This window comes from Solenopsis invicta, chromosome 1, assembly GCF_016802725.1.
Source record: "Solenopsis invicta isolate M01_SB chromosome 1, UNIL_Sinv_3.0, whole genome shotgun sequence".
NCBI classification, from domain to species: Eukaryota; Metazoa; Arthropoda; class Insecta; order Hymenoptera; family Formicidae; genus Solenopsis; species Solenopsis invicta.
Window position 1 is genome coordinate 24637134 of NC_052664.1, and position 27369 is coordinate 24664502.

Below are 27369 nucleotides of genomic sequence, written 5' to 3' on the forward strand. Positions count from 1 at the left end.
GCCGGTTTGCGGTTTCTCTACTCACCATACGCTACTGTCGTATATCAGGGTAACCAAAGATTTATATCCACGCTTCACGCATACAGGAGGGCACAAAATGATGATCCCTCCTTATTACAAGTTTTATCGATCGCCATTCCCATTTCGCGATTAAATTTCAGTTTTTCTTAAGCGCAATTTACTCGAATCAATTGCAGAGCCAATTAGAGATCGATCTTCTCTTCTACAAGTAAACGAAGCCCGGAAATCATAAAAACATTTCAACTCCAAGTCGTTAATGATTCAATCGTTAAAATTCAGAAATTGAACGTGAATAAAAAAAAATCAAAAAGCGTGTGCTCTCGCCACATAAAACGTGTTTAGCGAAGAATTGAGATTTTATAAAAATACTCAAGTCATAAAAATTCTAAAAATAAAATGACTAAAAAAGAGATGTATGGATATTATAAGCTTTGACGCATTTCAAGCAAATAAACTCACCAAATTACACGGTAACGCACTAAGACGCGATGTATAGATCCCGCCTGATTATGGCACACCGCCGAGTTTGTCGCACACATTTTTGAACATCGCTTCACACTTACTAACCCATCTTACCAACACATCTCGCGACCATGTTAACTCGACTCTGCCATCATCATCGGGGTGGAGGCGGGGTCACCGCAGGAAGTCCCGTCGGCCACGTATTTCGCTGTCCGCCATCGGCCATCCTGGTGCCACCGAATAGATTTCCGTCACCGTCGCCGGTGATTCATCTCTAACTGGCACGGTAGGAGGAGGAGAGGACCTCGGCCTCTCGTCGTCGGCCGAGGAAGGATCGGCTCGGACACGAAAAACGCGCGATGAGACGCTTAAGCTCGCGACCCGACTGGATAACTTAGTCATTAAAATGTCGTCTCGGAGGGATACTTGCGAGGGGAGGGTAAAGGCAATTAGTTACTGCCATAAATTACCATTACTCGCGTGCAGAGCGGCGCCGGAGCTTCTATAGCAGCCAGCCGATCCTTTTTATTCGCCGCCCTGACTCCTGATATCGGGTTAATGAAACGATGCACTGCGCGAGCACGGTGCCGTTGCAATCGATTTTAGTTAGGTGCAGCGGGTGTCACATCCGCGCGCGCGGATCGTCTTATAATATGCACCGCGGAAGCGGATAGCTACGAAGAACGATAGCGGAAGCAAAAAGGGTAAGAGTACAAAGGGATGAAAGGGAGTTATGGCAGAAACAATATTTCAGGCTAAAACAATTGCCTTCCCGATGACATCAGCACGAAATCATTAATAACAAAATTAATAGGTTGCACAACATTTAATCCATCATTTTAATCAATAATTCTAATCGCGGCTTATTGCAGTATCATTGGCCATCGCTTTGCAAGCATTTACACTTTCAATAAAACGTAATTTACCCTAACAATAAGTGATACTTTAAATTGATATTCGTTTGTATCGGATAATTTTGTCTGGCACAAATGAATATTAATTTTGCAGAAAAAAGAGGTACATATATAACGTATTCGACGTGTAGGAATTAATGCAACCGATTTCTGTTTAAAACACATTGTTCATTTGCATGGATATTCGCAAATCATTAATCGCCATCGTAAATCATTAGCTTACGGACTGATCCTAGCATGCGGTCGATTCGAAATATCGGCGTGTTAGTATTGCGCGATGTTATTACCGGAAGCACTCGTTAATGGGCTGGCCGGAGGAAACGGAGATACGCGGAGTCCACCGGCGTGCACAGGTATATTACCGGGATAACGTTTTTCCGGTGACAATATTGAGGGTGGAAACACGCCATTGTCCTCTGGGTCCATATAAATCTAATTGTAAGCTCTCGGTCGCGAATTGCGTTATGTACACACATGCATCTTCCGCGTATGTTCGTGCAATCTCTCTTGCAAGAGGTCGCGCAGAAAGCTATCATTAAAATAAAAATAATAATACAACAATCTCAGTCGACACAGTTACGTGGTTTCACTATATAATTGCTATACAAGCTTCAGTATTACATTTTATATAACGTGTAAGTTGCAGCAATGTTGCAACTGTATTATAATTTCGCCCTTTTTCAAAAGTGACAACGATGATTTATAATTGTTTGAATAACGTTTATATATTTTTCTCGTTTAAATTCTATATATTGAAGTATCGTTTAAATAATATGTAGCATTTGTACATTCACATTATATTGTATAAAAGAAAGCAATAAATACAATTATAATAAAAATATTCGTAATATTTATATCATAATTCTATTTATTACTTTCTTTTATATAATGTAATTTTATCGCTTTTTTCATGTTATATAAAGTATTATTCTCAAATTACGTAGCAGTTACAAATTGTGTTGATTGAAACGTTGTAGTATTATAGTTTTTGTTATCGAGACATACGTGCTTTTTAATGTGTTAATATATTTTTGTTTTCACTTTTGTCTTACATGAGAACCATAAATATTGATATTAAAAATATTATCTTATAAAATAATGTAAAATGTAATTTTTAAATATAAATATTTCAACAAAATTGGTAACTTTTTTTCAATTATTTAATATCTACATTTATTATTCCAGATCGCGCGATTTTATTAAAATTTATTTGATCCTTTTTACATCTCTTAAGATATTTAATTTGACAAATACCAACGTAATCGAAGCTATCTCTGAGGTATAAGTCAGCTCCTAAGTTATCGAAGAATCCGTTTTCTGGTCTGACAGCAATTAGGTGTCACATGTCGCGTATATATTCTCCGTTATTAGCCCATCGATCCACTCGAGATGAATTAAGGAAAATTCAATGTTCAGATATAACAAGACGAAGGAACGTTCAATTACACGAGCTGAGAGCAAATCGCCGTGTCGTAGAGCTTACCCGCGAACGCGGTCGCCGAATTTGGGCCGTACATTTCATTAATGAGACGGGACGGGCGCCGTGCAGGGGGAACGATTAAGGTTTGTAACCTGTGGTTAAGCCTCGATGTGGTATCGGCCCACACGCGAACGTCAGCTCCGTACGATCGCGCATATCCGTATAATACGTACGCGCGCACACGTGAAACCATTGGCACAGGAATCGCCGAAAATGGAAGCGAATTATCGAATTTTCGGGATATTGGCAGTCGGAGCGACGTCGCACACATCGCCTCGACGCGCGACGACGTTACGCGCGGCACACGAGAGATGTGCCGGAGAAATGCAGACGCAAGATTTGTCTCTCGAAGGAGAGTTCCGAGTTAGTTTCGTTTCAACAAAAACTTCTCTTGCACTTTGCCCCCGAATGCTAATCGCCAGTCGTTTCCTACGGCTGAATCGAAATCTCATTAAAGTAACGACTGATAAAAGAATTATCAAGTTAGTCTTGTCGTCGTATAGTTAGCACAAACTGCTGAAGACATCCGCGCCATTGGAAACATGGAGTTATACGATGAATATTCAACCCTCGGAGCTTGTGATCCGAAAGTCTTTTTGATCCGAGTATACATACATGTATTTGAAAAGCCAAAACGAAAATCTTATTAAGACTACTTAATATCCCATTGTTTAAAATATGCACGAAACTTGCGTTATTTGATAATGTTAATTAACCGGCCTCTGCTCAGGGAAGGGGATTAATGCCTCAGGATTAACGCTTGAGCTTTATTGGATCATTGGAATTAGTACCCGCGCGCGCCCGTTCATTCGTTTGCGAAATCCGTAAATGGAGGGTGCGTTAGATTTGCGTAGATTTTATTAAATCGTCCCGCGAAGTGCGCGTGACACAACTGCGTCATCCGAACAACACGATCGCGCGCGAGCGTACGCGAGTAACCGCTTATTAAGTTACGGCACTTCAAATGCTTTTTCGCTAGCAGTCTCGCAAATTCAAATTGTTCCGTACCTTGATAAATATTCTCGCGTATTTGTTCCGTAAATCACGCGGCAGGCTTTTGCTGAGCGCCAATGCGGAAAACGTTATACTGCGAAAAAAAAAAACAAAAAAAGGGTAAGCGTTTGTTGCACCGGCACATGCAATTTTACACGTTGTCGGACAAATCTGTTGTTTAATACGCGCCTCGTTTAAACGCCCTGGATTATTTTCAAAGTTAAAGCTTGCCGATTGCTAAATGCCGTAAATGCTTCCGTGTAATGCAATGTATCGATCTGTTTACCTATCGGCATTCGAGCCTATTTCTATTTTATATAGAAACTTTCGTGCTTGCACACGTGACCAGGCATTTCTGGCATTTTTCCGTAGAAATGAGTTTAAAAACGAGCATAACTTCCAGCAATTAATCTCTACGCATAAAGCGCGCAACATGTGTTTACTTATAACAAGATTAAAGCAATTTTTCCTTCTGAGAGATTCATATTTCAGCCTTTTCGAGTCCCTGACAGCAAACGTCATAGTAAATGAATAAATATAAAACGTTATTTTGCGTCTAAGCCCGGTGGTACTGAACATTGCTCGCAACATATATCTAGAAAAAATTGTTTTATATTGTGTAAAAAAAAAGCATTATTTGCTCTATATTTCAGGAAAAGGTATTATCGCGTAATTCTGTATTTCCGAAGGCAATATATGTTTTTTATTAAAAAAAACATGCATAATTATACACGTATCTTGGAATTCTTTTCTAAAATCCGTATTTATACAGAAAAAAAATTGTTACGTAAAATCATGAGTACAAATTGAAATATTCGGAACAAGGTTCGTATCTTGAGATTCAGACGACACGATAGTCCGATATTGTCCAGAAATCAACTACATTCAATTTATCGCGAGGAACGATTTATTGCTGCGAAATTTCGCGATACAGACGAATTTTCTCGTTAGAGAATTAAGATTCATGTAACGCGATATTTCCGTTGCGAAATATCTTTTCGATCAAAGGGAATTCAGATGACGCAAGGAGTCTGTGGAACGAAGCGTAATAAGAAAATACAGAGGAGCGGAATATTCGGTTTCGTTGCACGCATTTGTACACACAATTATTTCGTAATATGGAAATATTTCTTAGAGAAACGAATTGGCGTACAACCCTGATGCTTGTTTCGGTACGGCGCGCGCGAGCGTAAAGGCTTTTTACACGTAAAGAGGTTTTAGTCGTAACCGTAAGACTGTAGTTATAAAGTTTCAAAGGGCGTTGTTAAACGTGGGTACAAACTCTGACGTAATATGTTTTAAACAAATAACGTATCTGATATTTGGTGTTGATTTTTTTGGGGGCAAAGTCTTATCCTTTGCCTTTAACATGAGTTCAGGAAGAAGTTATTATTTTCATTTTTGCGGAAGATATGAATTTTTGAAGATTTGGCACATATATTTGCCACCGTGCACGAAAGGATTAAGCTACAGAGTAAAATTTATCGCTGAAAGAGAAGATGCAGAGAGAGGTCGGAATATCATATATGCTATTCTTTTAAAATAGATTAGCATCGGATTTCGTATCCACGTTTGACCAATATCATTTCAAATTGTACAATTACGACTAAAATTTTTTTACATGCAATGGCCTTAACGCGAGACCGCCGCGCTCTTTTATCGCTATTCGTTCGGCGAGACTCGAGTTGGTGAGTATACTACAGCAACCGGTGCGAGTGGCTTCGCTTTTGTTGTCGCTTTACTCATCGAAACGCGATCGCGTCAAATATCGGGAGACGACAAACGCGATTATTTCCCGTGAGCTATTAGCCGCGCGTTTAATTAATTTCCACGGTTAACGGCTGTAAATGTGCTGGCTATTTATCCAAGTATTTTGCGCGATTTATTTGTTTCACGTAGCGATAGAGAAGGGGAATTATAAATTATTCTATTGTAATATTTATACACGCGTGTATGGTGATGAATTTGGTAACGATATTTAGATTCAATTATTTAGTAACAATACATGTTTTATATTTCCTTGTATTCACGCGTATATTTGAAATGTATCACGCGTGCAATGCAATTGTATATTTTCGGATATCATTACGTTTTAATTCGTCATTAACTCAAGATTTATTAATCGCATCGCGCGATATTAGAATGCAAATGTCATTCGAATTTTTCAGCCATAAACGAAATATCGAAATATTATACTTATCAAATTATTAATTTTAAATCAACATCATTATGACGTCGATTTGGAATTAATAATTTAATTAAGAAATGATTATTATAATTATATTTGTATTTTAATGTCTGTTAATTATATCAATATAAAATCGCATATTTGTAATTTATTAAAAAAGTTTTCGCTATTAGAAATTATACTAATATTTTAATTATAGAATTTTATACATTTTTTCGTGCTCATGTTCGTGGAACTCCGTTGCATTGTTGAAAAGTAAAGTGCGTGTACGATTAATATCAAAAGTATCGTTCGAAGTAGCGTGAAATATCTAAAAATGCAGATAAAGTAGAAGGAATAAAGAATAGCGATCAGGAAATAAGGAACAGTGCAATATGCTGAATAAGGAAAATATATGTATAAAATATTCTTTATTCGACATATTGAACTTTTTTTTTTCTTATTTCCTGTTCCCTGTTTCTTATTCCTTCTGTTGTCTGCATTCTTATCATGATGATTAATATAATCGCATATCATTCCACTCTACGTGCGTGTTGCATTGTATACGAGTGTTACAAAAAAATCTGAAAGAGGAAAAAAGATCTTCGATGCAATGAAGCAATCGTAAATAATTTTTTCTTTTATTAATAGATCTCTGAAGATTCTGACATGTATATAAATATGTATGTGTTAAATTATAGTAAAACAAGATGTTTGTCTATCGGAAAAAATTGGAAAAAGTTAAAATTTTCAGAGAATTTAAATATATTTTAATATTAAAAATCATACGACTGTTAAGTTAGCACAGTCATTTTAGCATAATTAAATGCAACTCATACAGGAATTATTCACTAATTTTAGCTAATTTTTTGCTCTATTTGCGACTTTGTTGCTCCAACCGTTTCGCTAAAAACAATGTCTGTGCTAGCATAAGATTAAAATTAGCATAGTTATTAAGAAAAAAAAGGGAAATTAAAAAACAAATACGTATTTTTGTAGTGATACTTTTTCTCTAATTTTTTGCTTTATTAGAATTTTTTAACGAAACGCCTGTAACAAAAAAAAAACTGTAAATAGAACAAAAGATTAACAAAAAATATCAAATAATTCTTGTATGAGTTGCATTAGATTGTGCGGAAATGTCTGTGCCAGATTAATAGACGTACATTCTTGCTGCATTTTATCTCATTATTTTGTAAATAAATAATAAATTCAAACATTTAATTTAATTTAAATTCAACAGTTATAATGTAGGTACTTAAAAAGTGCAGATAATTTTATATGTTATTTTATATAATGAATTTTATAATGAAAAACATCTCATGATATCCTCGATTTTCTGAAAATTTTTTGAGTATAAGCGTTTGGCAAAAAGTGCAAAGAATATTTTTGTGCACGCGCTTGCACGTTTATTCTTCAAATTCCAGACGAGTGAAATATAGTTTGCGAACTCTGTTTTCTCATAACGTTTATCAAAATACGCGCTAACAGACTTAATACAACAAGTTTCATTATTTTACGTACTGAAATGTATATTTACGTGCAATACAATAGATTGGATAAATACTTTCCAGAATTAAATTGATATTACTCTGGCGTAGCGCAACCATTTTAAAGAGCAATGAATCTCTATCAATATATTCAATAGAGATTTATTACTAGATTAAAATATAATTTGTTACTCACCGACACACGATGCACAACAGCGGAGTTTTCAACGTCGTAATCTGTACAACACAAATAAATATATAATTCACATTATAGAAGCGCTATTAATATTAATAACTAATATTGCAAAAACTGATTACGCTACACGCGTATTCTAATATATTTTAATATATAATATAAAATTTATGTACGTGCATATATATTTTGATTCTTGAAATATGTATTTTTTATGAAATTACAAACAAGACTATTCTAAATTCTGAAATTCTGATGCAAAGTTTTACTTTTAGAGTCGTCTAAAGTAAACTATGCTAAAGACCTCTAATTTACCGAAAATAAAATATAATTTAATGAGAATGAGATGGACCGCGCACGTTTGTTCGTCGCTATTTCATCAAACAGAGATTGGAAAACGCGGCGGTTTTTATGTGGATTTTAGATTTATTACGGCGGAATCGCTAGCCATCGGATGGAATCGCGATTATTTTTGCCGAGCTACCAATAGTTAATAACTTTTTTTCTCAATGCGGATACATAATACACTCACCCACAGGGTTGTTCCGCCGTTGCCCGATGCTCATCCCGAGCCTCCGCCTCCTCTCAGATCTATTCCGTCAATGCACAATATCCAACACTCGCGATTCTCGCGAACAAGATGTCAATTGCGATTGCGCGACACTTTGTTGACGGCGTTGCTCGCGGCGATGAGACAATGCGATATCATCAAATAGCGAAAGGAACACACGACCGCGCGATATTCCGTCGAAACATTTCTCGTCGTACACGGAAAATTTGGAAGAAACTGCGCGGACAAAAGCAAGCCGTTCGACATCGATGGTAGCGCATGCAAATTAATGCGCGATGCGTTGATCGGACGGAACTCGAGGTGATTCGCGCGGGGTGAATTAATCTTGACGCCATCTCGCAACAACAACGCGCACGTCTCTGAACGATCTCGCAGTGTTGTCAGAACGTTTATCTCATTGTAGTACTCACGAAAATTCGTACGTGCAAATGCTAAAAGAACTCTGCCGACATCGATGATGTCACGCGAGGAGGAACGTCTACGAACCGCGCGTGTGAACGTTGCGGCGGGAGAGACTCGCGGCGAGAGAGGCTCCCTCGCCAACTTCACGGCAACCTTGTAAAAGAGTGAGAGGGAGGGGGAGAAGGAGAGAGAGAACGCGCTTATAAGCATCATTTCATCCTTCTAGTTTGTAACTATTAAACAAAGACAAATAATGTATACAAGCGCTGTCAGTGCGAAAGTGAACGCAGCCATTATCATGCACAAAATGCATGTATGTATGATGTGAATTGGCTCGACATCGATGATGATACGCGAAGGAGTAGACGTACGAATGGCACGAAATGTTGCGGAGCGAACACGGTACTTTCGCGGCGACCTTCACTCGCGTCGCCCGCCGCACGGCGAAGAATCAACACACACGTCTCAGGACGATCGTCACACAACACTCGTTTCACTCCACACTGCGCATAACACTGCCCATGTGCCGAAACACACACGGCGAGACCGGAGCTCGTGCTGCGCGATCCGTGCCGGCCGGCCGCCGTACCCGAAATGCCTCGCGTCGCCGCCATGTCGCCGGCCCATTGGCCGAATCGCTGCGTAGTTGCGCGCGACAGATTTCCGTAAATTTAGCTATCTCTCGCGAAATACGCGTATCGCTGCTACTCCTTGTCGCACGATTGTCACAGGTGTGTCGGAATCGAGCTTCCTGCGACTGTATTTAGAGCGATGAAACGCGTCGCGACGATCGTGGACACGGAACCGATTAACCGCACGTCCACTACATCGCCGACCGCCACGCCACTACTGTCTCCTACTAGCGGACAGTAGCGGAATGCCGAAATCGCTCCGAATGACTCCGAAGCGTTACGATCGGTAACGTATGCACTTTCCAGGAAGAATTTTTTCCAGGAAAAAAATGAATACGTCTCCAACCACGAGTGATAGGCTTTTCTTTGTTTGGTTTACGTTGATCCTGCAGTTCACTTTGATTTTATTTTACATAAATCTACTAACTTACCCATATCTACGCATAATAGATATTAATAAGATAAAACGCGTGAATTCTTTATGCGAAATACAACATAACATTATTATTTATCCATAGTGTTTATTGATAAATCTAATTCTAAAATTCTAATTCCCATTTCTAGTATTTAATATTCTTTTGATACACAAAAAATTTGATTGCTTTTCTACGAAAATTCTTTATTTTTTATAACATTTTGATCAACATTGAGCCAAACAATGTGATCGTATAAAATAAATTTGAAATGAACAGCAGCATTAACAACGTAAATCACACAACGAAAAGCTTATTGCTCGTTGGAGACGTGTACATTTTTTCCTGGAAAAAATTCTTCCTGGAAAGTGCATACGTTACCGATCGTAACTCTTCGGAGTCATTCGGAGCGATTTCGGCATTCCGTATTCCGCTAGCAGGGGACAGTAGTGGAGCGGCGATCGGCGGTGTAGCGGACGTGCGGTTAATCGGTTCCGTGTCGACGATCGTCGCGACGCGTTTCATCGCTGTAAATACAGTCGCAGGAAGCTCGATTCCGACACACCTGTGACAATCGTGCGACAAGGAGTAGCCGCGATACGCGTATTTCGCGAGAGATAGCTAAATTCGCGGAAATCTGTCGCGCGCAACTACGCAGCGATTCGGCCAATGGGCCGACGACATGGCGGCGACGCGAGGCATTTCGGGTACGGCGGCCGGCCGGCACGGACCGCGCAGCACGAGCTCCGGTCTCGCCGTGTGTATTTCGGCACATGGGCAGTGTTATGCGCAGTGTGGTGTGAAACGAGTGTTGTGTGACGATCGTTTTGAGACGTGTGTGTTGACTCTTCGCCGTGCGGCGGGCGACGCGAGTGAAGGTCGCCGCAAGAGTATCGTGTTCGCTTCGAAACGTTTCGTGCCATTCGTTCGCCTGCTCCTCGCGTATCACCATCGATGTCGAACGGATTCGCCGCGATACGTCCGAGTTTTTGTGTACGACAATGGGTGCGTTTACTTTGGAGGCTCACGCGTTGTAAGCATCTGTTCATCCTTTTTTCTAAATCTTAAACGGGGACAAATGATGTTTACAAGCGCTGTGAGCGCGAAAGTGAAAACTGCCTATATGTACGATGAAACACTCGGACAAAACGGCGATTTTTTCGAGACTTTCTCTCTCTCTCTCTCTCTCTCTCTCTCCCCTTCCCTTCTCTCTTGCGAGATACGTAAATTGGCGGGCGAGCCTCTCTCGCCGCAACGTTCACACGGTTCTCTTTGCACGTATGAGTTTTTGTGAGTAACTTCAATAAGATAAACGTTCGAGAGAGACAGCGAGATTGCTCGGAGACACGCGCGTAGTTTTGATAATTGATATCTCCCGAGTGTCCGTGAGTGTTGTGCATTGACGGAATCTGGGAGGAGATGGAGGCTCAGGAGGAGCATCGGCCAACGGCTGAACCCTGTGGATAGGTATTTATACATTAGCCGCACTGAGAAAAAAAACTCGTTAACTATTGATAGCTCGGCAAAAATCATCGCGATTTTCCCGTAATAAATCTCCGGTCCACGTAAAAGCCGCCGCGTTTTTCAATCTTCTCTGGTTGATGGAATATCGATGAACAAACGTGCGCAGTCCATCTCATTCTCATTAAATTATATTTTATTTTCGGTAAATTAGAGGCGTTTAGCATAGTCCACTCTAGACGACTCTAAAAGTGGAGTTTTGCGTCAGGATTTTAGAATTAAAAACAGAGTCTTGTTTGTAAGATTTTTCATGCGTAAAAAATATTTTGAAAATCAAAATATACATGCATGTACATAAAATATATTATGTATTAAAATATATGCGTGTAATGTAATCAGTTTTTGCAATATTAGTTATTAGTATTATAATTAGTAGCGGACGCTACTGTAATGTGAATTATATATTTATTTGTGCTTTACAGATTACGACGTTGGAAACTCTGCTGCTGCTCATCGTGTATCGGTGAGTAACAAATTATATTTTAATCTAGTAATGAATCTCTGTTAAATATATTGATAGAGATCCATTGCTCTTCAAAATGGTTGCGCTACGCCAGAGTAATATCAATATTTGATCCTGGAAAGTATTTCCATCCAATTTATTGCACGTAAATATACACTTCAGTACGTAAAATCATGAAACTTGTATTAAGTCTGTTAGCGCGTATTTTGATGAACGTTATGAGAAAACATAAAGTTTGCAAACCATATTTCACTCGTTTGAAATTTGAAGAATAAACGTGCAAGCGCGTGTAAAAAAAATATTCTTTGCATTTTTTGCCAAATGCTTACAGCCGCAAGATTTTCAGAAAATCGAGGATATCGTGAGATGTTTTTCATTATAAAATTCATTATATAAAATAAAATATATAAAATTATCTGCACTTTTCAAGTACTTACATTATAACTTTTGAGTTTACATTAAATTAAATGTCTGAATTTATTACATATTTACAAAATAATGAAATAAAATGCAGTAAGAATGTACGTTTATTAATCTGGCACAGCCATTTCCGCACAATTTAATGCGACTCATACAGGAATTATTTGCTATTCTTTGCTAATTTTTTGCTCTATTTACAATTTTTTTGTTCCAGCCGTTTTGCTAAAAAATTCTAAATAAAGTAAAGTTAGGAAAATAGTAGCACTACAAAAATACGTTTCTGTTTTTAATTTCTCTTTTTTTTCTTAATAGCTGCGTTAATTTTACTCTTAAGCAGAGTCATTATTACAGCTAGAGCAAAAAAATCGTAAATGGAACAATTAGCAAATAAAGAAACTAATAATTCTTGTATGAATCCCGCATTTGATTGTGCTATGCCAGTTTAATAGACGTAAAAGTTATGAATTTTTGTGGGATTTTATTACTCAGAGAAAAATTTTGGAATTTTACTTTTAAATTAAAAAATTCTATCTTGATTTTTCTGATGAAATTAGTTTTTATCATTTTTTCTGGTCAAATCGATTAGTAATAAATATGAAATTTATGTCTACGTGCATTCTCTGGTGACTTACTTTATTTAAAAAATAGTGATGACAGAAGACAATACATTATATCAAATTAGCATTGCATGCTTAATCAAATTTCGAATTTTGTACTCTCGATAAGTTTGATCCGTATTGGTATAGATTATTGTATACTATATTTAATTTATGTTAATTCATTATTGATACTATCTTAAATTTAATATTCAAAATTCAACTTTTTGTTATGACTGCATGATTAAGAAACATTAAAAGGTACATTAAAATAAATTTATTTTACAACTGAATTAAAAAATTCTTTAATCTTATCTGGAACTTTGAGTAAAATACTTAAAAAATCTGGGGATTCTCCGAGAATTCTTTTATAAAAATTTGAGTAAGTATCATATATAAACGTATAGCATAATCACATTAGCATGAGAATAAATTAGCATTAAATAAATATAAATAAATATACGTTTCACAGAAATCTTAGAAGAAATAGACGTTGAAATAGAAGGACAGATCAATATAAATATTTAATATTGGAAATGATGTAAGTGTTTATTAAATATTTTTTACATTATCAAGTTCAATAATTATTAAATACAATAAGAATTTCAAGTAACGTAATTAAGGACATCATGAAAATGTAACATATTTATATTCATAATTTTATTTGATTTTTTTGTTATAAATTTTGTCAAATAAAAATTATAATGGATTCCATTAATTTTATATTTGCTTAAATAACTAATAAAGTAACACAAAGAAATGATTAACATCAAGCGAAGTAAAAAACTACCATTTTTAGAATATAAAATGTATTTAATTTTCTTTCTGGCGTTCAGGAATAATGAAATAGGAGTAAAATTATTTACTTTAATCTTCTGTACATTATTTTATAAACTAATAAAAATACATAATTTATAAAATATTGTAGAAAAAAGCTAATTTTATTTTGCCGAGTATTTTTTAATAAAAAGTGAAAATGGGTTTTATCCCTTTATACGTTTTCAATATTAAATATTATATAAACTAATTTAAAAAAGTAATATTTAGAGAGACATTTTTGATGCATGTGTCGCATTAAAATATAAATAAAAAACTGGAAATAATAATTAATTGATTAACGAAATCGTGTTAATCATACATTTTTATAGTAAATAAGTTTTATTTCAATTTTTTATAATCTATCTATTTCTATTTATTGATTATTTAACGTCATATTACAACATTATTTGCAATAGAGGTTGTAAATGGGTCACCGTGCGTCAATCAGAATATTTAGGTGTACCACGCTCACCGCGTGGTCAGTGCTTTTCTGATACAAACTCGCACTATGCACACACGATGTCTGTTATCTCGCGTGAGAATCTCGCCAAAGTTCAAAGCCCGTCGACCAAAAGTACGGCTTGAAACATAGCTTCATAGAGGTGCTTGGAACGATGGTGAATCGAATTTCGGTGGCGATCACTGTACGCATATACTTGCATATATTTATTCGAAGAATTAAAATCAACGACAAAACCGGAGATGCACAAATACGCGTTGAATCAGTGTATTTTCTTTAAGAAGAACGTGCTTACGCGACGATCATTGACCGAGTGTTACGTACAATGTAAATACATAGATTCAAGATTTTGAATAATCGAGAACAGAGTATAGTCAACAATTTAGGAGCTAATGATTTTCATTTTGTTTGTAATATTGGATAGTTTCATACAATCGCAATTTTTTTGAATAAGATAACTGTACTTTACATAGCTTATTTGAGCTTTGTAATTTTTTTCTAATTTTTTTGCTGAGTCCAAAATAAAAGATAACCAGATTCAAAGGGGAAAACATTTCTATACATTAATTTAAAATATGGAACAGTTTCAAATATTTACGTGGGTGCAGTGAAAATTTTTAGAAAGTGTCATTAGGTCATATCTGTCTAATATGTAATCCTTTTTTTTTCAAAAAGTTATAAAAATTGATAATAATGTGATCTAATGTTACATGTTTATTTGTTTATTAACATATTAACATATAAAAGTACGCAAAGAACTAATATTTTTGTCAATAATTCATTAAGTAAATAATTGACTTATCTGAACTTTTTCCCTTAAATCACGGCTTATGAATCAAAGTTTAGCAAGTGGATTAAAATTTATGATCTAAAGCAATGAAATTACTGAAGAAACATTACAATCTATGTGTGTACTCATCATTGATCTGGAGCATATTGGTTCTAACTTCAAAAAGTTTTCTTTCTTTGACTATAAACAGGATGCTATGACGAAAATATAAATTAAATACAACGTCGTAAAGTATAAATATTGAACTACAATAATATAAACTGCAGAGATTGGCAACCATCACCAAGTTCTAGAAAGCAGTAACTTTTCTACGAAGTATTAGATCATGAGAAACGTAATCAAGAAAATTTTACTTTTGACTTGACTATCAACAACAGAGCAGTTAACTGTTGCAAACAAGTCACACGTTGACTTGTACGACATATTAGCGTTATTTGTCCAATACTAAAAATTATGTAACTATTTAGAAACAGTAATTAAGCCATATAGAGTACACTTACCTTATTATAAGATTTTACAGCAGTAATCGTTCCAATTCTTTGATCAGTTTAGTTTCAGTTGCTTTTTAATGATTGAACAGTCTGTGTCTTCAGGCATATATGAAACTGTTTTTAATATTTCATCATACGGTCTTTTATTCAAGATTTATGTAACGACTGTAAATATTGACTTTAAAAAAGATATTTTTACACACGCACAATATTTCGATATTTATTAAATCGATTTATTCTAATTCTCTCGGCGATGCAAAGCGTATTTTATTATTTCCAATGTTCGGGATTATAACGCTTATTTTTTCGATTATTTGCATAGCGAGTTTATTTTTATATTATATTTTTAAATGTAGTGTTTTATTTTATTCTATATAATATTTTTCAAGTGAAAAATATCTAACTTACAATTAGAACGAAAGCCATTTCTGTATCGTGTGTCACGCGGCGTATTTACACGTTATTGCATTAAAACTCATATCGCAGATATATCGATATGAAATGGACCGCGTGGACAATGTTCTCTTAGGCGGAAGGACGGGGGGAGTCGAGGTCAAACTCGGATCGCAACAACCAATTCTCTCGGCGCGTCGCATGCAAGTGCAACGTAATGGCACGGGCATCATGGTCGAGTTCTTGCTACGAGCGCGATCGAATTTCATCGCGCGGAACCGGCGCGGAACAATGTAAAAAGGAAATTGAAAATGGAGAAGCCGCGAAGAGGTGGGCGCGAACGAGGGCGTTTATACGCGGCGCCTAGAACGGTTTCTGCACAAACGGGGGTTGATATCTTCTCACGCCCGGCAAGACTTCGAAGATTAATTTTCTGAAAGCTCGCTTCTCTCTCTCTCTCTCTCTCTCTCTCTCTCTCGACACGGTGAACACGTGGAATTACCGATTCGGGCATCATTTGCTACTATTAGACCTTGTGTGACCTGTGGTCGTGTTCGATTGGGGGTTCAGGGACTTCCGCGTGACATGACTATTATTACAAGCCTAGACTATGGATAATAGAGATCTATCTGTTATTCTAAATTACACATACGCGCGCGCGCGTACACACACACACACACACACACCACACAATTTTAGTCAACAGAAGGACCACGATCTCGTGTATTTCTAACTTTTCTCTGCGAAATATAAATATTAAATAAAATACGAAGGGGAAGAAAAGAGGCTGAAAAACTTTTCTCAGGTGTTTCACGTCGTTGGTGTACACTGCACGCGCTATTTTTTTTTCTTATTAAAGCCAAAACGCGCTTGCGGGGCGTCCTTTCAAAGCCAAATTTAATTGTGTTACCTTTAGAGCGCGAGGTAATTAATAATCTATATATGTCGCCCTTTGTACTCCCCGCTATCTTTTCAAAATGATTAAATACGTCGCTCATTAGCACGCATACATGCCGCGTATCCAAGTGTGACGTGCCATACATATATATTTGAAAGGACGTGTATAAATTATGATACATACGCAAATTATGATCTCTACATACTAGTGGATATTTCAAACGGTTAAAGATCGCAGAATAAATGGATAATCCTGCGCGATGCCGCATTCTTTTCCGTTTCTCTCGGAAGTCGCGAGAGGATGGTTCTTCAAGCCGAACTTAATGGATGGTAGATAAATTCAGGCTAACTTCCCCTAACGAATAAAATCAGCGAGCGCGAGCTCTCTCTCATTCGATCCTCCCGTGGCTTCGCAGTTTCCCACCGCACGCTTTTTTCGCGGCGCTCTTGAGTGAGTGCAAGCTTTTAAAGATCTTCAACACCGGCGGTTTCAGCTTCGCTTCACCTAAATCTTTGCTCCATCGAGTGGAAAAGTTTTCTCTCTCTCTCTTTTCCCCCTTCTCTCTCTCTCTCTCTCTCTCTCCGACGAGGTAAACGAGAGAGATGATTGCGCGCGAGTGCTCATTGACAAAGCCGGACAATGCGTTTATACAATTATTCAACGTGTAAATCGAATTGAGCGCGCCAACTCGGAATTGATTGAGAGTATACGATGGTAATGGTCGAATATTAACATGGCCATAGATGAAATACAGGTTTGTTTTTTGCATGATCAGAATAAACTCAATTTTCCTTGTTTATATATATTTTTTATCTCTCTCTTTTTTTTAAGCGTGCTAAAGGAGTTTTTTAATCATGATTCGATAATTATTTTCTGTTACCTTTTTATTCTTGAATTAAATCTTTTCTTATGAAAATTTAATAACTTTAATAGGATGGTCAAAGGAACAAGCGATTAAAGCCATCGGAATATAATAAATGTAATTTATTCATGTACATATTAAATAAAATACAAGAATAAATTACATTTACTAGATTTTCTGCATCTCGATAGCTTTGATCGCTCGTTTCTTTAGCCACTTTTATCTTACATATTTTTTTTTACTCTGCACATAACGAGCTTGATTTGCCTATGTTTCAAGTAATTATTGCACTTTAATCAACATGTCGCGGACTAAATTAAACTTTTAACTAAAAAAATTATATTTAAATTTATTAAATAACACGCTTTTACGTTTCGTGCGTTTTTGAACATAGCATGCGAGTCAGTCGTTAAATCTTCAATCACTATAAAATCCCTCAGCGGCTTATTATTTTCTCATGATCTTGATGGATTCGCGAATCGATGAAAACGCAATCTTTAATTCACATGCACTGCCATTGATTTATCCTGTACTTTGCGAAGGGGAGGGAGGTGGGATGGGGATTGATATCACAGAAGCATTAGTTAACCGGCGCTGTCAAGCCGAAAACTCTGCAAAGCCCTTGAGAAATTCGCGCACATGTATCCAAGCTCTCTGTTAAGTATCAATGTGAACGCGTTTCTCGAGATGCTTTAACTTGTCCGGAGCTTCTTCAGCCTTTTTCACAATCCCTCGTGGATCTCGATGATCGTGTGTCTGCGCGACAATTACGAAGGAAATACCGGGGACAAATGAGCCCCATATAGTGCGTCTAACGATGCTCATTCGACACGTTAACTAGATCTTTTATTACGCGAATCGATGTAATGAACGTTGCATGAGAGTCCACCATTTCAAAGTAGATACGCTAGATAGAAAAATATGTATAGCGATGGAGAGATAACGCTGTCTCGCATAACTTACCTCGATTCTTTCATTAGTTGCTTATCGACTTTAAATTGAAAATTACACGGTCCGCGAACAACGCAAACGTTTCCCAGAGATACAAAGGGACCATAAAGATGTTTAAAAGATATCTTGATCTTTCAAGCGGTTTTTTCAGATACCTGTCTGTTGGACTTGTCTGTGTTGTTTGAATTTTCTTTCTTAACCGAGGGAGAGCATCCCTGGAATACATTCTAACGAAAGGATTGCGCAAAATGCGAGAGAGAATTTTAAGAGCTGAATATACTTTTATGCACAAACGCGCCGTGCTTGGAATAATATTTAAAGTTCTTCATGTCATGTCGCGTAGGAATGGTTTGCTCTGCAAATACGCCCATATGTACATTACTCATTTGCAAATAAATATGCAAATAAACAAATTGTTTACGAAATAATTAATGTTTCAGCAGACACGCGCGTTTAATTGTACATGGAATTTCAAGGAGCAGTCAATGTTTAATGAGACATTAATTAGCGCCGATGACGATAAAATTGTACAAAATCAGTTTCAACGTTATCGTTGATATTTGTATCGCACGCAACAAGTTAACGGTAACAGCGAACTGTGAGTGGTGTCCAAATAGAATCGAAATTAACGTGTGCAACGTGAGACAGAACGCGTGCAATCCGACTGATCAACGCGGTATTGCGATCGCAATTTAATGCGAATTAATATCCGCGAGGCTCTCGAATCGTGTTGACGCGGAAAAACGATAACGGGTCGAATCAAAGAGAGAGAGAGGGGGGGGGGGACGAAGAAATTTGTGCCCCAGTGCCAACATAGAAAGAGTATCCATATATAGAGCGTACACGGAAGGAACGGTTTTGCTAAAGTGTCCAAAAATTTAGCTGGATACAGATCTGAAAATAATTTTGTTGGCCCATCTAAATAATTATACGTCAAACGTTATGAGCAAGGCTGCAAAATGTTTTAACATTTCAGCAACTAATTTCACTATCCTACGTAATTATTTTGATGGCCCAACAAAATTATTTTCAGATCTATATCCAGCTAAATTTTTGAACACTTTAACAAAACCGTTCTTTCCGTGTATCTAGCTGCGGTGGATGCGTGGATGTTCTCATTTTCGCCATTCTCCTTCGTCCTCATCGGGGATTCTGACAACCCCTTGACTGGGGGATCGCGACAATTAGGCGAGAATCGTGGAACCGGAGCACAGCCTGTCTCGAAATTAATCCGCCGGGAGAATAACGTCCCTTCGCCATTTTGCCTCGTTGCCTGATACCCGCGGCGTGGCGATGAGCTCTTCAGCATCGAGTCACAGTAGCGTGCTGCGACCTGGAAGAGTATACAGAGCGTGGTACACGTTTATTTTTGACGAACGCATCGCGACGCAGCGCAATAACGAGAAATGTGTTTTGGTGAAGAGAGAGTTAATCTTTTTTTTTTTTCAAGAATTTTAAAACCTATGTGGTTAGAAGATTAAAAATTTGACATTCTAATTATGCTCGGATCATTTTCGACTCAAACGCTTTTTAAAAAATTCTCGCGGTACTATTTACAATTTATTATTAACAAAAGTTATTAACAATTACTATTAACCAAAGTTCAAGTTTTACGATTTTTCGGACCAAATATTTACAATATTTGGTCATATTTTAAATAGAGTCATTACACTGTCTGACAAAGTAAACTTTTTTTTTTAGATCACGAACTAGACGAGATAATTTTTATAAATTTTAAAAGCATAAGCGGATTATAACTCTTCTTTTAATCTATAACTGTAAATTTTGCATAAAGTAAATACAACAGTATGTGAGCTTTATGGACTTTAAATCGCTGAAAACGAATTCGTAAATGAAATTGTTCTCTCACGTCACATTGAGCTATTTTGGCTTAAAATTATCAACAAATGCCATTTTTGGTATTTTTAAGTTTAATTTTCTCTGAAATCTGATGCGATAGAGCAATTTTATTAGCGGATTTATTTTCAGCGACAAAAAATCTGCAAGAATCATTTTGTTTAAAATTGTGAAATTCGTACCACACAATGTTATTACAATATGCAAGAATGCAATATGTAAGAATAATTCTAGGAGAATTCCCAGGGCTGGCAAAAACCCAGCTTTTTTAAATTAAACCCAACCCATCCGGTTATAACCAATTTTACCCAGTTTTGCCCGGTTAAATCAATTTTTCATAAAATTTGTAACTGTATTGTTATAATTTCTTTGTTTTACTTTATTTTGTATTAATTACATGACTTATGAAAGTTGATTAATTATAAACTAATATAAACATACAATTTACATTTAAGATTACTTTACAATTTAATTTGCAATTAAAACGTTTTGTGATTCAGGTATCTGGTCTGGTACTATGGTGTTGAGACTTTATTTTAAAAATGTATATTTCTTTATAAATGTGTATTATTTCATTTTTAAATGTATATTTCACACAATACAAATAATTTAAATTTAGAGTTTAGTCTACAGTATTTTATTTTCTTAATTTACTTCATTAATTGAACTTAGAAAAGTATTATTACTTTTATTGTATAATTTTATTTTATTTATTAATATATTATATGTATATTACATGTATTAATATCTAACACTATAATTTTAAAAATATTATTAAATATAAATAATAAAACGCAACTTTTGTTCTTTTTGTGATTTACAATCTAGATATTAATTTTATTTATGTTTTCCTAGGCTTTAAAAATGTATAGTAAAATAAAATCTCTGTGGGTTTTAGTATGGGTTTTTCACTTGGTTAAAACCGTTTTTAACCAAGTGGAGTTTAACTGGGTTGGGCAAAATTTTACCAGCCCTCAGAATTTCCCAAAAATGTTGGAATCGAAAAAAAAAACCGAACACGATTAGAAGGTTGCACGAGCAAGAATATCTTATTTTGATCAAATTTTAATCTAGAATTGCGAACGTGCTTATAGCTGCTATGTAGATTCAATATAAATGTAGAAAGATCGACTCGAGGTTCGCCGAGAAACTCATAAGAAGGAACTTAGCGGTAATTTGGGAGGGAAAAATGGAGCGCGTGAGGGAGGAAAATAGACATAAATACTCGCTTTATTAGATCGCGTTTATAAAGTGTAAAGGACGGATAAATCACACAAATCTACGAGACTGTTCTTAAGACATCGCGAGGGCGGAGTAGATCCGGACGTGCGCCCGTTCCGCTCTCGAGAAGAATTATGCAGGTTGCATGGGCATCGCAGTTACTTTCCAGGCGCCTTGTTATCGCGACGGAAGTAATAATTAACCGGCGGAACAAAAGATTTAGGCCCGACAGCGTGTCTGATCTCTGAACCGTGGGTCCCCCTGCCGCGGAAACAAAAGCTCCTCCTCCAGCACGAAGTTCATAATTCAATCCGCGTATTGTCCCGCACGACATCCCACGCGACGGGTGTCGTCTTTCGCTATTAAGCAGAGTGGCCGGACAATGGACGCGATTCGCTATTAACCCTTTCGGCGTCGAGAATTCGAAAACCGGAAAGCGCGGCTCGCGCTGCCGCGCCATAACGATAGCTCTTCGACCGGGTGCTCCTGCACGGTCGATGCATTTAGCATCGGCCGCACATAATGCACTCCAAGTAATTCCATTTGTTGCCTCTCCTCGGGATTAGATGGGGAGTGTATGTGTATTTCCAGCGATTTGGCCCGCGCGCTTAACGCAGTCCTTATCGCGGGCATTTTAATATGCCGCCACAACGGAGACGGAAAATCGATTCTTCTTGCGCAATTCAGTTTAAATGGATGCGGAGGATTTTGTCCCCCGTATACGCGAAAAAAATTAAGGGAATTTTTAAACGATGCTCGCGTTTACGATGTTAATAAAATTGCTGACGTATATACATTGAGAGAAAAAATATCTTAAAATAAGAAAATTTTACTTAACGAAAAAAAATTATTTACTTAATGGATCCTAATAGCTTACTTACTTGCAGTCAAAAATTCTCAATTGAAATTATTTATGTAAATAAAATAAAGAAATAATTTTTAATGAAGCAATTTTATCTTGCACTTTTAAAAAAACATTCTTACTATTAGACTATTTTTATATTTAAAATAATCAGATTTTTTAATCTAAGAAAACTATTTAATTAAGTTTAATATTATTGATAGCTTATTTGTAAAATATTCTTTAAATGTAAAAAAATGTAAAAATAGAAAATTGTATACTTGAGGTAATATGTCTATTTACTTGAAAGTAAATATTTTTTTACATAAATAAAACGAACAAATGCTTGCATCAAAATATATAGTTTTCAAAAAATGTATTTTTTTATTTAATATAACTTTTTTCTCAGTGTATATATATATATATATATATATATATATATATATATATATATATAAACATAGCAATAATTCCTGACTGATTCAATAACGCTTCGCTGAACGGTGATTATATTTTCCTCACGTTTTCTGAGTATCGAGATCCGATGTGAAAGCATTTTAATTTCTACCTTCGCTAAGAACTCGACCGTCGCTTTTCGTTTACCGACTCGTTACAAATGGCGAGGCGAGCTTTATTAAAGAAGTTTTAATTAATTATAGGATTGTTATAAGGTCCACATAAACGTCGAGGAACGAACGAACTTTTATGATCTCTCTTAATGAAATGTTTGTCTTTTTCACTGTGCCTTGACTCGGGAAAATTCGGATACTATTATCAGCAGATACAATTGACAATGAATGAATCTTTTATTATTCACTTAATTCTATTTTAACAATTACAAAAACTTTAGACAATTATATTGGCTGCTTTTTTCCAAATTTTAACAGAAAGAAAAAAAATTTACGAATTCTTAGCAAGAAGAATACTTATTATTTATTCCAGCAATTTAATATCTTTACGAATATTGTTAGTAGTATATTTGTCTATATTTGATCTTAATTTAAAGAGTTTTGCCGATTAATCGTTTCATCAAATGGCTCTTTGGTCGACGTCGGTTCTGAAAGACGACAAATTATCAGAACAGACAGACTGTTGCTGGATGAATCGATAGAAGTTTCGTGTACATTCCAGTGCTGAAACGTGCTTTCGAAACTATGTAGCTGCAGTAATATTGCTGCATGTGTGGAATAGTTGCGAGCGTAGATGTAATATTATATTACGCTGTTCTTGAAGTAGAACAGGGGCAAAAGACGTTTCTCGAACTAGTGAACCGAAATAAGGAAAAACGTAGCAGCGCAGAGAAGTGCATAATAATGAAATTCATTAATAATTAAAATACTAACGAGACAAAGATATTTTTTTCGAACATTAATGAATAGCGAAGGAAGATATAATATTTGAATTAGTTAATAATTCATTTTTCTTTTAATACTTTATTTTTATTTTATATCGTCGTTTCAAATTGAATAATATTATGCTGACAAGCAAAAATTCTCACTGCTATCTCGTCCCATGTAACAGTAATATGGCGCGTAATTATGATATTACGAGTTATTACTTAATTTAAACATCCAAATGTTGTTCGAACTATTAAATTAATATTTACGTTTAATGTTTTCAATGCAGTCATTATTACATGTAATTTGTACATATAATATTTGTCTGATAATAGCGTTTTACTGAAACTAAAATCAAGATGTATTTTTCCGCCATTGATTCGCTTTATTGATGCAATTTGTATCCATTTGTTTTGCCAACGCAACTGCGCGATGTAACTGCATTTCCTTCAAGCATGTAATGATGTAAACGGGTACACGCGCGCGCGGCGGGGCACACTATTCGTATTGTTTTCTACTTAACGAACCGACAGTTATTTTCTCGGTTGCGCTGTTCTCCTTTATTTACTGACGATCGTTAACTTCTGAAATCTAAGCTAAAATAAAATTACGTGCACGATATCGTGCAATGAAATACGAGCGAATGCTCAAAGACATCTTCCGCAGTACTATTTACGATTCATTCAACATTTATGGTCTCAACGGGGTGCTGTGGACGCACGGGACTTAGTAATGACGGTTGGAAAATGGGCTTTACCGTACTGCGAACGAGGATTAACGGAAAATACGTGCCCGCGTTAGAATCTATCCGCTCGAGTTTCGCGAATCGCGATATCATCTCCCCTTTAACTCCCATCAACAAGTATCGACGGCTATTTTTTACGTCAGATCGGTGCCGCAACGATCGGCATAACTGCGTTTACTGTGCTGCGTTCAAAAGCCGCGGAATGGAACCAGTGTCGATTCGCACTGCATCGTTGTACCCCTCGATTCGTCGAAGAGATGTACGGGTGAATTTTCCGCCAGAAACAAACGGTACTCTAGCAGACCTTGTTACCGCGTTGGAGTTTGGATTTTTCTGCATCATCGACAATTAAAAGTGTCTGCAGTTAGCAAAATTTTTATATCATCGAAGGAAGATAGTTTGCACATGCTCATTTTGAAATAATTACTATATGTTTTCTGAGAAAATGTCAGGTCTTTATGTTCTCTCTACCAACTGGCAAGTAGAAATACCACATCGCATGGCAGACATCAATTCGATAGTCTAGTTCTTCTCGTGCTCTCTCTCCATCGTGTTTCCGCCAGTAACCGCTACTTTACTAATGGTCCACTACCTTTGTCTTAGTTTCTCACGCTGTGACAATACCGGTAGATGAATAGCGTCGTTCGCATACCATCAGAGAAAGAAGTCACATGATCATTTGGAACTGCAAGAAAGATAGTCGTAAAGATCCGCCGGCGGTGCCACCGATAAAGATCGTGGTGTACCGATGTGATAAAGTTCCATTGATATAATTAAAATACACTGACCCATAAAGTAAAAGTTTAATTTTTATTTTAAGAATCCTCGCATCGCTTGAAATAAATTTTTCGGAGATAACTTTAAACTAAAATTTAATATTAAGAAAAGATAAAAAATTCGTTTTCAATCGACATAGAAAATTATAAGAATTAAACTTTGAGGATTTATTAATTTGAAATCTAATAACATATTTCTCGTTTTAAAGTTTGCCTATTAATAAAGCTGATTTGAAGCGATTTATAATTCACATCAGATTTCGAGGTAGAAATCTAATATATTTTTATTTATAATTTTTTTATCTCGCGGATTTTGATATATATATATATATTTCGTGTGTACATTTTAATATTTTATACATGCGCGTGTATTTTCTGTTCTCTAATTGTATATCGCATCACGCACAACATAATATTAGAGGAAGGATGGGAATCGTGAGATACATATGGAGATGAGATACCATGATATCTTGTATAATTCGCGTTAAATTTTTAGAGCAACCATTAAAATTGCTTTGTCACAGTCTATTTAGACATTGTAAGATGGTTACTGGGAATTAGTGTTCACTGCGTTTTTATAAAAGCTGAATTTCAGTTTTGCAGCGATTTTTGCAGGTGTACATCTCATTTCTGTTATCTCACAAATGCATCTTTCCTTTCCTCTTCAGTAAATTATAAATTACGTTTGTTCTATATACCCGATGAACTTCTATCTATAAGGTGATTGGTTGAACCTCGATGGTTAGCTGGGGTGTTGATAAGAACTGTGTCGCGTAATTAATATTTACTGAGTGATAAGTTAAAAAAAAAACAAAATGATATTTCACTCCTTTTTTTTTCTCTATAAATAGAATAAGTGAAGGTTGTCGAAATCACATCATCGCACTTAAAAATTTAACCGTTGTATTTGTGCATACGGTTCCTATCTGGGATTATTTGAAAACTATATAGTACCACTATAATGCTTTATTATAGTACATCCGAGACGTTAGGCACAATAGAAATTTTTTTATTTATGTTTATAAAAAATCGTGATATAACTTTTTTTTTACACATTTTGTAGCTGAGTTACAGCAAAAAATAAGATAATGTTCTAGATTTTGATGATTTGTGATCGCAATATTGTCGAAAATTAAATTAATAGGATTGAAGTTTCCTTTTTGCTCTATTTGTAGATTAGATAAGCAAAGTTCTACGAAATGCCTTAGTCTCCTAAATCGCGCCACGACGTTGCCTAAATGCTGGCTACCGTAAATGGCTGATTTTTTACGGCGAACGGGAAATGGCCAAAAGAGAATACGTAAAGTGGTATACAGAATTTATGAATCGCGCTCTCAAAGAAAATAGAATTTGTAAAATAAGAATAACTAAATGAAGTAGAAGCTAAATACTGCGTTTCTGGGTAAAAAAAAATATTTTTTGCGACATTATTGGAATAAAGTTTCACGTGAAATGAAACGAGCTAGTGTACACTCTGCGAACGGTAGAGAACTACTTTATTTGCGATTTTGGCAATCTGCGATGCGCGATTTACGAGATCCGTTCCTAAATCACTTCACTTGCAGGCTTATCAAAATTCCTTATTTAAAAATATTATAATGCGAAAATTATGAAAAAAATAGATAAAAAAAGAAAAAATCTTGTACTTTATTATTATGTAAAGAACTTAAAAATGTTTTTTATGATAAACTTTTACGTGAAAAGTGGTGCGAATTCGGTAACCTTCCCCAGTCATTTTGCATTTTGAAACGAAGTATAAATCGTCTAAAGTGGATCTAATATGTTTAGCATATACGAAGGTGTCCCCTGTTGCCGTGAGATCGTTATACACTTTGAATTTGCATGTTTCCACCTCTCCGTAACGATATAGTTAACAAGAAGCACCATTCCGTGCGTTGACATAGGCAGGATCGACGTCTTGTTTGCGGACGGGCGATCGAATGTTCGGTACACAAGCTGAAATTCGCGGCTCGCTCGAACGTGCGCGGGCATCAACGGGGGTCTACAATCTATGGAAAGTATCGCATCATTCATACAGATTTATCTTGCGTCCGCGAGCAATCATGATTTATGACACGAAGTGATTATCACCCGCCGAATGCGTTTGTTGCATAAAAAAGTTCTTTATTATGCTTACTGGGAGAGTCCAAAGCTTATCTGCGGATTTATGCACAAAATTCCATCCGGATT

The 27369-nt window shown here is 36.1% G+C and overlaps 1 protein-coding gene across 3 annotated transcripts in view; it reads left to right on the forward strand.

Annotated features, from left to right (window-relative positions):
* The window catches only part of LOC105202069 (monocarboxylate transporter 4), a 98821-nt gene that overhangs the window by 9735 nt on the left and 61717 nt on the right, over positions 1 to 27369 (forward strand). The window contains exons 1-2 of one of the 3 annotated variants that reach the window (XM_039452312.1): positions 10215 to 11205; positions 11682 to 11722. The exons of 1 other annotated variant lie outside the window; for it this stretch is intronic. The gene's annotated coding sequence lies outside the window, so the exon portion shown is untranslated. Of the gene's footprint in view, positions 1 to 10214; positions 11206 to 11681; positions 11723 to 27369 lie in introns of those variants that run through there. One more of the 3 variants, XM_026132451.2, reaches the window with a different exon arrangement.